Source organism: Oncorhynchus keta, chromosome 20 (assembly GCF_023373465.1).
Source record: "Oncorhynchus keta strain PuntledgeMale-10-30-2019 chromosome 20, Oket_V2, whole genome shotgun sequence".
NCBI lineage: Eukaryota > Metazoa > Chordata > Actinopteri > Salmoniformes > Salmonidae > Oncorhynchus > Oncorhynchus keta.
Window position 1 is genome coordinate 24,634,488 of NC_068440.1, and position 13,167 is coordinate 24,647,654.

Genomic DNA, 13,167 nt, shown 5'->3' on the forward strand with positions numbered 1-13,167 from the left:
GATGGACACAGGATGGCCGAGCAGTGATAGTTGTACATTTCCATCACTCGTTGTGTTGATTTCATCATGTCCATTAGGTGATGTTTTTTCACTATAGAATCATATTGCAAATGCACGTGCATTGTTGTGCAACTGGTAACCCAAAAAATAAAAATATGGTTGTAAATGCATTTACCGGTCATTCTGGACTATGGGAACACCGGGCAGTGATTGTCCATGTTGTGTTGATTTCATCATGTCCATTAGGTGATGTTTTTACCCTAGAATCATATTGCAAGGCCCTCTATCTATGGAGTCCATCCTGAGTGCTTTATGGACTGTTTAAAATATTCTGATGGATACGCATGTTGTGCAACTGGTGATTGAAAATAGGCACCTGGTAACCCCTCAAAATATGCTTGTAAATGCATTTACCGGTCATTCTGATATTAATGCTCGCTATGGGAACACAGGATGGCCGGGCAGTGATAGTTGTACATTTCCATCACTCGTTGTGTTGATTTCATCATGTCCATTAGGTGATGTTTTTACACTATAGAATCATATTGCAAGTGCACGCGCATTTGCAATATGTTTCAATGTGCATTTACCATATGAAATTTGACATGCTCAAAAATGCAAAATTGACTGGTCTGATGGACACAGGATGGCCGAGCAGTGATAGTTGTACATTTCCATCACTCGTTGTGTTGATTTCATCATGTCCATTAGGTGATGTTTTTTCACTATAGAATCATATTGCAAATGCACGTGCATTGTTGTGCAACTGGTAACCCAAAATAAAAATATGGTTGTAAATGCATTTACTGGTCGATTGTCCATGCCCGCTATGGGATACCCTACACGGCCATCTATCTATTGAGTCCGTACTGAGTGCTTTATGGACTGTTTAAAATATTCTGATCAATACGCATGTTGTGCAACTGGTGATTGAAAATAGTCACCTGGTAACCCCCCAAAAAATATGCTTGTAAATGCATTTACCGGTCATTCTGATATTAATGCTCGCTATGGGAACACAGGATGGCCGGGCAGTGATAGTTGTACATTTCCATCACTCGTTGTGTTGATTTCATCATGTCCATTAGGTGATGTTTTTACACTATAGAATCATATTGCAAGTGCACGCGCATTTGCAATATGTTTCAATGTGCATTTACCATATGAAATTTGACATGCTCAAAAATGCAAAATTGACTGGTCTGATGGACACAGGATGGCCGAGCAGTGATAGTTGTACATTTCCATCACTCGTTGTGTTGATTTCATCATGTCCATTAGGTGATGTTTTTCACTATAGAATCATATTGCAAATGCACGTGCATTGTTGTGCAACTGGTAACCCAAAAATAAAAATATGGTTGTAAATGCATTTACCGGTCATTCTGATATTAATGCTCGCTATGGGAACACAGGATGGCCGGGCAGTGATAGTTGTACATTTCCATCACTCGTTGTGTTGATTTCATCATGTCCATTACGTGATGTTTTTTCACTATAGAATCATATTGTAAGTGCACGTGCATTTGCAATATGTTTCAATGTGCATTTACCATATGAAATTTGACATGCTCAAAAATGCAAAATTGACTGGTCTGATGAACACAGGATGGCTGAGCAGTGATAGTTGTACATTTCCATCACTCGTTGTGTTGATTTCATCATGTCCATTAGGTGATGTTTTTTCACTATAGAATCATATTGTAAGTGCACGTGCATTTGCAATATGTTTCAATGTGCATTTACCATATGAAATTTGACATGCTCAAAAATGCAAAATTGACTGGTCTGATGAACACAGGATGGCTGAGCAGTGATAGTTGTACATTTCCATCACTCGTTGTGTTGATTTCATCATGTCCATTAGGTGATGTTTTTTCACTATAGAATCATATTGCAAATGCACGTGCATTGTTGTGCAACTGGTAACCCAAAAATAAAAATATGGTTGTAAATGCATTTACCGGTCATTCTGATATTAATGCTCGCTATGGGAACACAGGATGGCCGGGCAGTGATAGTTGTACATTTCCATCACTCGTTGTGTTGATTTCATCATGTCCATTAGGTGATGTTTTTCACTATAGAATCATATTGTAAGGGAATACCCCCCTGTATTGGACAAAAATGAATGGCATGTCATTGGCATCGGACAAACCATATACACATTGGCCAATACCACCCAATTCGGCGTTGATTCATCCAAAGTGTATTGCAAATGCCATATGGTAATTGCCAGTTGTAACACTTTAAAAATTCAACAGGGGGCAAATGCGCTCCACCGGGGTTTTTCATATTGGATATGTAACCCAAATTAATGTCCAAAAGTAAAATTTTGAAAAAATGAACTTTTTTTCAAAAACTTATCACCCCTTAAAAAGTGCTTTCTGGACCGTTTTTCGAAATTCTTTCGATTTTTTTTTGTCAATTACACATGTGTAAGAACTGTATGAATATACTTTTGTCCAATTTTATTATCATAATTTTTTTAATTTTTTTATATGCGCATAAGGAATATGTTTTGTCCAATTCCAATATGATTTCATAGGAAGTCAAAAGTCAAAAGTCAAAAATGTCAAAATTTTGTAAAAACTTCACACACCCATAAAAAGTGCTTTCTGGACCGTTTTTCGAAATTCTTTCGATTTTTGTCAATTACACATGTGTAAGAACTGTATGAATATACTTTTGTCCAATTTTATTATCATAATTTTTTTATTTTTTACATGCGCATAAGGAATATGTTTTGTCCAATTCCAATATGATTTCATAGGAAGTCAAAGTCAAAAGTCAAAAATGTCAAAATTTTGTAAAAACTTCACACACCCATAAAAAGTGCTTTCTGGACCGTTTTTTGAAATTCTTTCAATTTTTTTGTCAATTACACATGTGTAAGAACTGTATGAATATACTTTTGTCCAATTTTATTATCATAGTTTTTTTATATATGTTTTTTTAAATTGTGCATAAGGTTTTTTGTCCAATTCCAAATGACGTCAAGAAATTTGAATGCTCAAAAATCCTGCAGAAATGCAAAATTGACTGGCCTGATGAACACAGGATGGCCGGGCAGTGATAGTTGTTCCTTTCCATCACTGTTGTGTTGACTTCATCATGTCCATTTTGTGATGTTTTTCACTATATAATCATATTGCAAGTGCACGTGCATTTGCAATATGTTTCAATGTGCATTTACCATATGAAATTTGACCTTGCTCAAAAATGCAAAATTGACTGGTCTGATGAACACAGGATGGCCGAGCAGTGATAGTTGTACATTTCCATCACTCGTTGTGTTGATTTCATCATGTCCATTAGGTGATGTTTTTACACTATAGAATCATATTGCAAATGCACGCATTTGCATTGTTGTGCAACTGGTAACCCAAAAATAAAAATATGGTTGTAAATGCATTTACCGGTCATTCTGATATTAATGCTCGCTATGGGAACACAGGATGGCCGGGCAGTGATAGTTGTACATTTCCATCACTCGTTGTGTTGATTTCATCATGTCCATTAGGTGATGTTTTTACACTATAGAATCATATTGCAAGTGCGCGCATTTGCAATATGTTTCAATGTGCATTTACCATATGAAATTTGACATGCTCAAAAATGCAAAATTGACTGGTCTGATGGACACAGGATGGCCGAGCAGTGATAGTTGTACATTTCCATCACTCGTTGTGTTGATTTCATCATGTCCATTAGGTGATGTTTTTCACTATAGAATCATATTGCAAGTGCACGCGCATTTGCAATATGTTTCAATGTGCATTTACCATATGAAATTTGACATGCTCAAAAATGCAAAATTGACTGGTCTGATGAACACAGGATGGCTGAGCAGTGATAGTTGTACATTTCCATCACCTGTTGTGTTGATTTCATCATGTCCATTTGTTTATGTTTTCTCACTTTTGCAAAGTCACTGTGCATTTGCAATATGGTTCAATGGGCAGGTACCATCACGAATTTGTCATGCTATAAAAATCCTGCAGGAATGTGAAATTGACTGGTCTGATGAACACAGGATGGCCGAGCAGTGATAGTTGTACATTTCCATCACTTGTTGTGTTGATTTCATCATGTCCATTAGGTGATGTTTTTTCACTATAGAATCATATTGCAAATGCACGTGCATTGTTGTGCAACTGGTAACCCAAAAATTAAAATATGGTTGTAAATGCATTTACGCTATGGGACAGGATCCTATTATCCATGCCCGTCCATGGGATGTTTTTACCCTACTACGGCATTTACCATATGAAATTTGACATCTCAAAAATGCAAAATTGATGGGGGCAGTCCTGATAGTGCATTTTATGGACTGTTTAAAATATTCTGATGGATACGCATGTTGTGCAACTGGTGATTGAAAATAGGCACCTGGTAACCCAAAAATGAAAATATGGTTGTGAATGCATTTACCGGTCATTCTGATATTAATGCCCGCTATGGGAACACAGGATGGCCGAGCAGTGATAGTTGTACATTTCCATCACTCGTTGTGTTGATTTCATCATGTCCATTAGGTGATGTTTTTACACTATAGAATCATATTGCAAGTGCGCGCATTTGCAATATGTTTCAATGTGCATTTACCATATGAAATTTGACATGCTCAAAAATGCAAAATTGACTGGTCTGATGGACACAGGATGGCCGAGCAGTGATAGTTGTACATTTCCATCACTCGTTGTGTTGATTTCATCATGTCCATTAGGTGATGTTTTTTCACTATAGAATCATATTGCAAATGCACGTGCATTGTTGTGCAACTGGTAACCCAAAAATAAAATATGGTTGTAAATGCATTTACCGGTCATTCTGATATTAATGCTCGCTATGGGAACACAGGATGGCCGGGCAGTGATAGTTGTACATTTCCATCACTCGTTGTGTTGATTTCATCATGTCCATTAGGTGATGTTTTTACACTATAGAATCATATTGCAAGTGCGCGCGCATTTGCAATATGTTTCAATGTGCATTTACCATATGAAATTTGACATGCTCAAAAATGCAAAATTGACTGGTCTGATGGACACAGGATGGCCGAGCAGTGATAGTTGTACATTTCCATCACTCGTTGTGTTGATTTCATCATGTCCATTAGGTGATGTTTTTTCACTATAGAATCATATTGCAAATGCACGTGCATTGTTGTGCAACTGGTAACCCAAAAATAAAAATATGGTTGTAAATGCATTTACCGGTCATTCTGATATTAATGCTCGCTATGGGAACACAGGATGGCCGGGCAGTGATAGTTGTACATTTCCATCACTCGTTGTGTTGATTTCATCATGTCCATTAGGTGATGTTTTTACACTATAGAATCATATTGCAAGTGCGCGCGCATTTGCAATATGTTTCAATGTGCATTTACCATATGAAATTTGACATGCTCAAAAATGCAAAATTGACTGGTCTGATGGACACAGGATGGCCGAGCAGTGATAGTTGTACATTTCCATCACTCGTTGTGTTGATTTCATCATGTCCATTAGGTGATGTTTTTTCACTATAGAATCATATTGCAAGTGCGCGCGCATTTGCAATATGTTTCAATGTGCATTTACCATATGAAATTTGACATGCTCAAAAATGCAAAATTGACTGGTCTGATGGACACAGGATGGCCGAGCAGTGATAGTTGTACATTTCCATCACTCGTTGTGTTGATTTCATCATGTCCATTAGGTGATGTTTTTACACTATAGAATCATATTGCAAGTGCGCGCGCATTTGCAATATGTTTCAATGTGCATTTACCATATGAAATTTGACATGCTCAAAAATGCAAAATTGACTGGTCTGATGAACACAGGATGGCTGAGCAGTGATAGTTGTACATTTCCATCACTCGTTGTGTTGATTTCATCATGTCCATTTGTTTATGTTTTCTCACTTTTGCAAAGTCACTGTGCATTTGCAATATGGTTCAATGGGCAGGTACCATCACGAATTTGTCATGCTATAAAAATCCTGCAGGAATGTGAAATTGACTGGCCCGATGAACTCGGGATAGCTGGGCAGTGATTCTGGTTCATCTCCATGGCTCGTTAGGGTTGATTTCAGAATGTCACTTTTGGTGATGGTCCCTCTCCGTTTAAACATATTGCTAATGTACAAAAGTCAACTAGCAAGTCAGTGTCCATCAGTCAATTAGATGTCATTTTGACACCAAACTGATACCAATTGACACCAAACCCACTTTTTCCAACTCATTTAGAAGCCAACTATCATATATGTCAGAGCAGGCCCATAATTCACAGCGCCTTTAGTTTAAAACATAATAAAAACGTAAAACACATAGTTACGTTCTAGCTGCGGGTCCAGGTCAGACATTATGTGAAGGCCTATGTGAGGCGACCCCGAATCCCGAGTTTCGGCTCGATAGGTCCTTCGGTGCCCGAGTAAAACCCTAATTGGTGCTGAAAATCCACTTTTTTCCATGCCTTGCTATGGGGTCCTTGAATGAGCTATCGGACCGAAACGTTGGGGTCCGTCTCTATGGGCCGAGCCGGTTCCAATGCACCTAGTCTTGTGTCTCTGAGACTTTTCTAAATGTCGCCATTTTCGTAATGGTCAAAATGAATTGAAATCATTGCAAATGTACGAGGCTATTTCTCGGTCCGAGAACCTTCTAGAGCCACCTAACTCACCACGCACTATCGACCCGAGGTCTAGAACAGGTTTCTAAAGTTTCGGAACTCTAGGTCTGACGGTTCTTTTTAGCTCGAACAAAGCTAACTATTGGAGGCACTGTCTGTCTCTACAACCCCAATACGTCCCTCCTTCCAAGTTGTGTGTCTGTGTGATTTAGTTTTCCTTTGAAATTTTATGGGAAAAATGACTGATTTACAGTTCATGGGGGTTGCCTAATCACACATATGAAGTTTTGGACAGATCTGACTTTTTAACCCCTCGAAACAGCCCCTGAGACACCAATTAAGGCACTTCCGGTTGGCACAGGAAGCTATAAGTCAACACATATCCTCACTGGGCTATGCTTTTACAGAATCCTGTGTTTTAAGTCCTTACGTTAAGAATTGACTGATTTACACAGGGTTGAATGCACTATGTCTATCAAACTGCAGGCAGGTAATGGAAAAACACTTTTAGGGTGATTTTAACCACTTCCGGTTGGTCCAGGAAGCCTAGAATCAACACAGGTAGACCTCATACTGGCCTGATGGACTGTTATCAAAGACAGGTTCATACGGCATTCATAACCCATATAGACTTCAGGTTGAATTTAGGGGTGCAGGCAATGTATTCCTATGGGGAGAGAAGTCAATGCAAACTATTTGAAGTAAACACCTTCTTTTAACTATTAAGGGTTAATGCCACACGGTCAACGTTAGGCTTGCACGGATCGGAAGGACCTTAGGAACATACCTGAGGTCGAATTGTGCTTCTCACCCTAACGGTTCTCTCACTGTCACCCAAAAGCAAATGACGTTGTGGGGCAGGCTTCATTTTGGGCCTACTTTTCTAATGGTCGCTGCGCTCAGACCGAGCGAGCTACGGTCAAGCGGGATATCTCGTTGAACTCGGCACGGCCTAGACATTATGTTTATGCCATTGCCTGCTCTCTGTGTCTTTGAGAACCACACTTTTTCACTCCATCCTTGCTGTGTGTGCGTGTGAGAGCTTTTCTTTGACATCTGTTGGGAGAAATGACTGATTTACAGTTCATGAGGGTTACCTAGTCACACATATGAAGTTTTGAAAAGATCTGACTTTTTAACCCTTGAAACTGCCCCTGTGACACCAATTAAAGGCACTTCCGGTTGTCACAGGAAGCTATAAGTAAACATATATCCTCATTGGGCTATGCTTTTACAGAATCCTGAGTTTTAAGTCCTTACGTTAAGAATTGACTGATTTACACAGGGTTGAATGCACTATGTCTATCAAACTGCAGGCAGGTAATGGAAAAACACTTTTAGGGTGATTTTAACCACTTCCGGTTGGTCCAGGAAGCTTAGAATCAACACAGGTAGACCTCATACTGGCCTGATGGACTGTTACCAAAGACAGGTTCATACGGCATCATTTCTCTTAAATCATAACCCATATAGACTTCAGGTTGAATTTAGGGGTAAAGGCAATGTATTCCTATGGGGAGAGAAGTCAATGCAAACTCTTTGAAGTAAACACCTTCTTTTAACTATTAAGGGTTAATGCCACACGGTCAAGGTTAGGCTTGCACGGATCGGAAGGACCTTAGGAACGTACCTGAGGTCGAATTGTGCTTCTCACCCTAACGGTTCTCTCACTGTCACCCAAAAGCAAATGACATTGAGGGCCAGGCTTCCTTTTGCGCCTTCTTTTTTCAAGGTCGCTGCACTCAAAGCGAGCTACGGTCAAGCGAATGGGCGTCTCGTTGAACTCTGCACAGCCTGGAGACTATGGTGATGCCATTTTTTGTGTTGATTTCAGAATGCCATTTTGGTGATGGTCCCTCTCCGTTTAAACATATTGCTAATGTACAAAAGTCAACTAGCAAGTCAGTGTCCACCAGTCAATTAGATGTCATTCTGACACCAAACTGATACCAATTGACACCAACCCACTTTTTCCAACTCATTTAGAAGCCAACTATCATATATGTCAGAGCAGGCCCATAATTCACAGCGCCTTTAGTTTAAAACATAATAAAACGTAAAACACATAGTTACGTTCTAGCTGCGGGTCCAGGTCAGACATTATGTGAAGGCCTATGTGAGGATACCCCGAATCCCGAGTTTCGGCTCGATAGGTCCCGGTGCCCGAGTAAAACCCTAATTGGTGCTGAAAATCCACTTTTTTCCATGCCTTGCTATGGGGTCCTTGAATGAGCTATCGGACCAAACGTTGGGGTCCGTCTCTATGGGCCGAGCCGGTTCCAATGCACCTAGTCTTGTGTCTCTGAGACTTTTCTAAATGTCGCCATTTTCGTAATGGTCAAAATGAATTGAAATCATTGCAAATGTACGAGGCTATTTCTCGGTCCGAGAACCTTCTAGAGCCACCTAACTCACCACGCACTATCGACCCGAGGTCTAGAACAGGTTTCTAAAGTTTCGGAACTCTAGGTCTGACGGTTCTTTTTAGCTCGAACAAAGCTAACTATTGGAGGCACTGTCTGTCTCTACAACCCCCAATACGTCCCTCCTTCCAAGTTGTGTGTCTGTGTGATTTAGTTTTCCTTTGAAATTTTATGGGAAAAATGACTGATTTACAGTTCATGGGGTTGCCTAATCACACATATGAAGTTTTGGACAGATCTGACTTTTTAACCCCTCGAAACAGCCCCTGAGACACCAATTAAGGCACTTCCGGTTGTCACAGGAAGCTATAATCAACACATATCCTCACTGGGCTATGCTTTTACAGAATCCTGAGTTTTAAGTCCTTACGTTAAGAATTGACTGATTTACACAGGGTTGAATGCACTATGTCTATCAAACTGCAGGCAGGTAATGGAAAAACACTTTTAGGGTGATTTTAACCACTTCCGGTTGGTCCAGGAAGCTTAGAATCAACACAGGTAGACCTCATACTGGCCTGATGGACTGTTACCAAAGACAGGTTCATACGGCATTCATAACCCATATAGACTTCAGGTTGAATTTAGGGGTAAAGGCAATGTATTCCTATGGGGAGAGAAATCAATGCAAACTTTTTGAAGTAAACACCATCTTTTAACTATTAAGGGTTAATGCCACACTGTCAACGTTAGGCTTGCACGGATCGGAAGGACCTTAGGAACATACCTGAGGTCGAATTGTGCTTCTCACCCTAACGGTTCTCTCACTGTCACCCAAAAGCAAATGACGTTGTGGGGCAGGCTTCATTTTGGGCCTACTTTTCTAATGGTCGCTGCGCTCAGACCGAGATGAGCTACGGTCAAGCGGGATATCTCGTTGAACTCGGCACGGCCTAGACATTATGTTTATGCCATTGCCTGCTCTCTGTGTCTTTAAGAACCACACTTTTTCACTCCATCCTTGCTGTGTGTGCGTGTGAGAGCTTTTCTTTGACATCTGCTGGGAGAAATGACTGATTTACAGTTCACGAGGGTTACCTAGTCACACATATGAAGTTTTGAAAAGATCTGATTTTTTAACCCATGGAAACTGCCACTGTGACACCATTAAAGGCACTTCCGGTTGGCACAGGAAGCTATAAATAAACTCATATCATGATTGGGGTATGCCTTTACAGAATCCCGAGTTTTAAGTCTTTACGTTAAGAACTGAGTTATTTACGGAGGGTTTAGTGAGTGTGTGTTATTTCAGAAAATCATAGAAAATCACAGAAATCTCGCAGAGCTCCGCAGCACACTTTAAAAAGATTCGTAAGAACAACCTGCAACTGGATCTGTAACCGTTGAAAAAAAAAACACCTATCCGTGAACATCACCAAGGTGTCGTTGTGTTGATTTCTCTTAAATGACGATAGATAAATGGCTGGTTTTTTTTTATTGACACCGGAGGCTCCTTGACTTTGACGTGAAGTGGAAAAAGAATTTCTCTATTTTCATTTTGGACCTTTAATCCCAGATAAATGGCCATAACTCAAAAACCGTTGAGGCCTAGACGCCATCTTGTTCGGGGCCAACTGCCCATTATGCCGCCCCTACGCTCATTGAGTTTCGGCTTCTAAATATTTTCAGTTTTCGAGATAAGGCCCCGTCGTGAATCGTGATGTTTTGTAGCAATAGCCATATGATTGCTTATGCCTCTTGTGGGAATTTCGGGACATGGGAAAAATGACATAAATCTTATTATTTTTGTAAACGGAAACCGAATGTCCGACAACGTTCATTTGATGACTTCCTGGTAGGTCCGGCCCTGCCGCTCGGCCCGACGCCGTCCGCGAATTTTACAAACGATTTCGGACGTCTAGTAAGGGACCGTACATTTGCAATATGGACTTTCTCACTAACCATACAGGTACTGCCGAATTCTTCCCTTAAGGTATGTAAGTGCACGTGCATTTGCAATATGTTTCAATGTGCATTTACCATATGAAATTTGACATGCTCAAAAATGCAAAATTGACTGGTCTGATGAACACAGGATGGCCGAGCAGTGATAGTTGTACATTTCCATCACTCGTTGTGTTGATTTCATCATGTCCATTTGTTTATGTTTTCTCACTTTTGCAAAGTCACTGTGCATTTGCAATATGGTTCAATGGGCAGGTACCATCACGAATTTGTCATGCTATAAAAATCCTGCAGGAATGTGAAATTGACTGGTCTGATGAACACAGGATGGCCGAGCAGTGATAGTTGTACATTTCCATCACTTGTTGTGTTGATTTCATCATGTCCATTAGGTGATGTTTTTCACTATAGAATCATATTGCAAATGCACGTGCATTGTTGTGCAACTGGTAACCCAAAAATTAAAATATGGTTGTAAATGCATTTACCGGGACTCCTATTATCCATGCCCGCTATGGGAGTACCCTACTACGGCCCTCTATCTATGGAGTCCGTCCTGAGTGCTTTATGGACTGTTTAAAATATTCTGATGGATACGCATTGTTGTGCAACTGGTGATTGAAAATAGGCACCTGGTAACCCAAAAATGAAAATATGGTTGTGAATGCATTTACCGGTCATTCTGATATTAATGCCCGCTATGGGAACACAGGATGGCCGGGCAGTGATAGTTGTTCCTTTCCATCACTCGTTGTGTTGATTTCATCGTGAACATTAGGTGATATTTTTTCACTATAGAATCATATTGTAAGTGCACGTGCATTTGCAATATGTTTCAATGTGCATTTACCATATGAAATTTGACATGCTCAAAAATGCAAAATTGACTGGTCTGATGAACACAGGATGGCTGAGCAGTGATAGTTGTACATTTCCATCACTCGTTGTGTTGATTTCATCATCTCCGTTAGGTGATGTTTTTTCACTATAGAATCATATTGCAAGTGCACGTGCATTTGCAATATGTTTCAATGTGCATTTACCATATGAAATTTGACATGCTCAAAAATGCAAAATTGACTGGTCTGATGGACACAGGATGGCCGAGCAGTGATAGTTGTACATTTCCATCACTCGTTGTGTTGATTTCATCATGTCCATTAGGTGATGTTTTTTCACTATAGAATCATATTGCAAATGCACGTGCATTGTTGTGCAACTGGTAACCCAAAAATAAAAATATGGTTGTAAATGCATTTACCGGTCATTCTGATATTAATGCTCGCTATGGGAACACTGGATGGCCGGGCAGTGATAGTTGTACATTTCCATCACTCGTTGTGTTGATTTCATTATCTCCGTTAGGTGATTTTTTTTCACTATAGAATCATATTGTAAGTGCACGTGCATTTGCAATATGTTTCAATGTGCATTTACCATATGAAATTTGACATGCTCAAAAATGCAAAATTGACTGGTCTGATGAACACAGGATGGCCGAGCAGTGATAGTTGTACATTTCCATCACTCGTTGTGTTGATTTCATCATGTCCATTTGTTTATGTTTTCTCACTTTTGCAAAGTCACTGTGCATTTGCAATATGGTTCAATGGGCAGGTACCATCACGAATTTGTCATGCTATAAAAATCCTGCAGGAATGTGAAATTGACTGGCCCGATGAACTCGGCATGGCTGGGCAGTGATTCTGGTTCATCTCAATGGCTCGTTAGGGTTGATTTCAGAATGTCACTTTTGGTGATGGTACCTCACCGTTTAAACATATTGCTAATGTACAAAAGTCAACTAGCAAGTCAGTGTCCACCAGTCAATTAGATGTCATTCTGACACCAAACTGATACAAATTGACACTAAACCCACTTTTTCCAACCTGTTTAGTAGCCAACTATCACACACTTCAGAGCTGGCCCAAAATTCACAACGCCTTTGGTTCAAACCATAAAAAAACATAAAACATGTAGTTACGTTCTAGCTGCGGGTCCATTTCTTATGTTACGTGTAGGCCTAGCTGAGGCGACCCCGAATCCTAAGTTTCGGCTCGATCGGTCATTTGGTGTCCGAGCAAAACCCTAATTGGTGCTGAAAATCCACTTTTTCCATGACTTGCTACGGGGTCCTTGAATGAGCTATCGGACAGAAACGTTGGGGTCTGTCTATATGGGCCGAGACGGTCGCAATGCACCTAGTCTTGTGTCTC

At 40.1% G+C, this 13,167-nt stretch overlaps 1 long non-coding RNA gene across 1 annotated transcript; it reads left to right on the forward strand.

Annotated features, from left to right (window-relative positions):
- The first annotated feature begins 1,322 nt into the window (after nucleotides 1-1,322).
- Nucleotides 1,323-12,236, forward strand: LOC127909924 (uncharacterized). Its single transcript, XR_008072939.1, has 4 exons — nucleotides 1,323-1,674; nucleotides 4,730-5,961; nucleotides 11,207-11,343; nucleotides 12,116-12,236. It is a non-coding gene; the product is annotated as an uncharacterized LOC127909924 (long non-coding RNA).
- The last annotated feature ends 931 nt before the right edge of the window (nucleotides 12,237-13,167 follow it).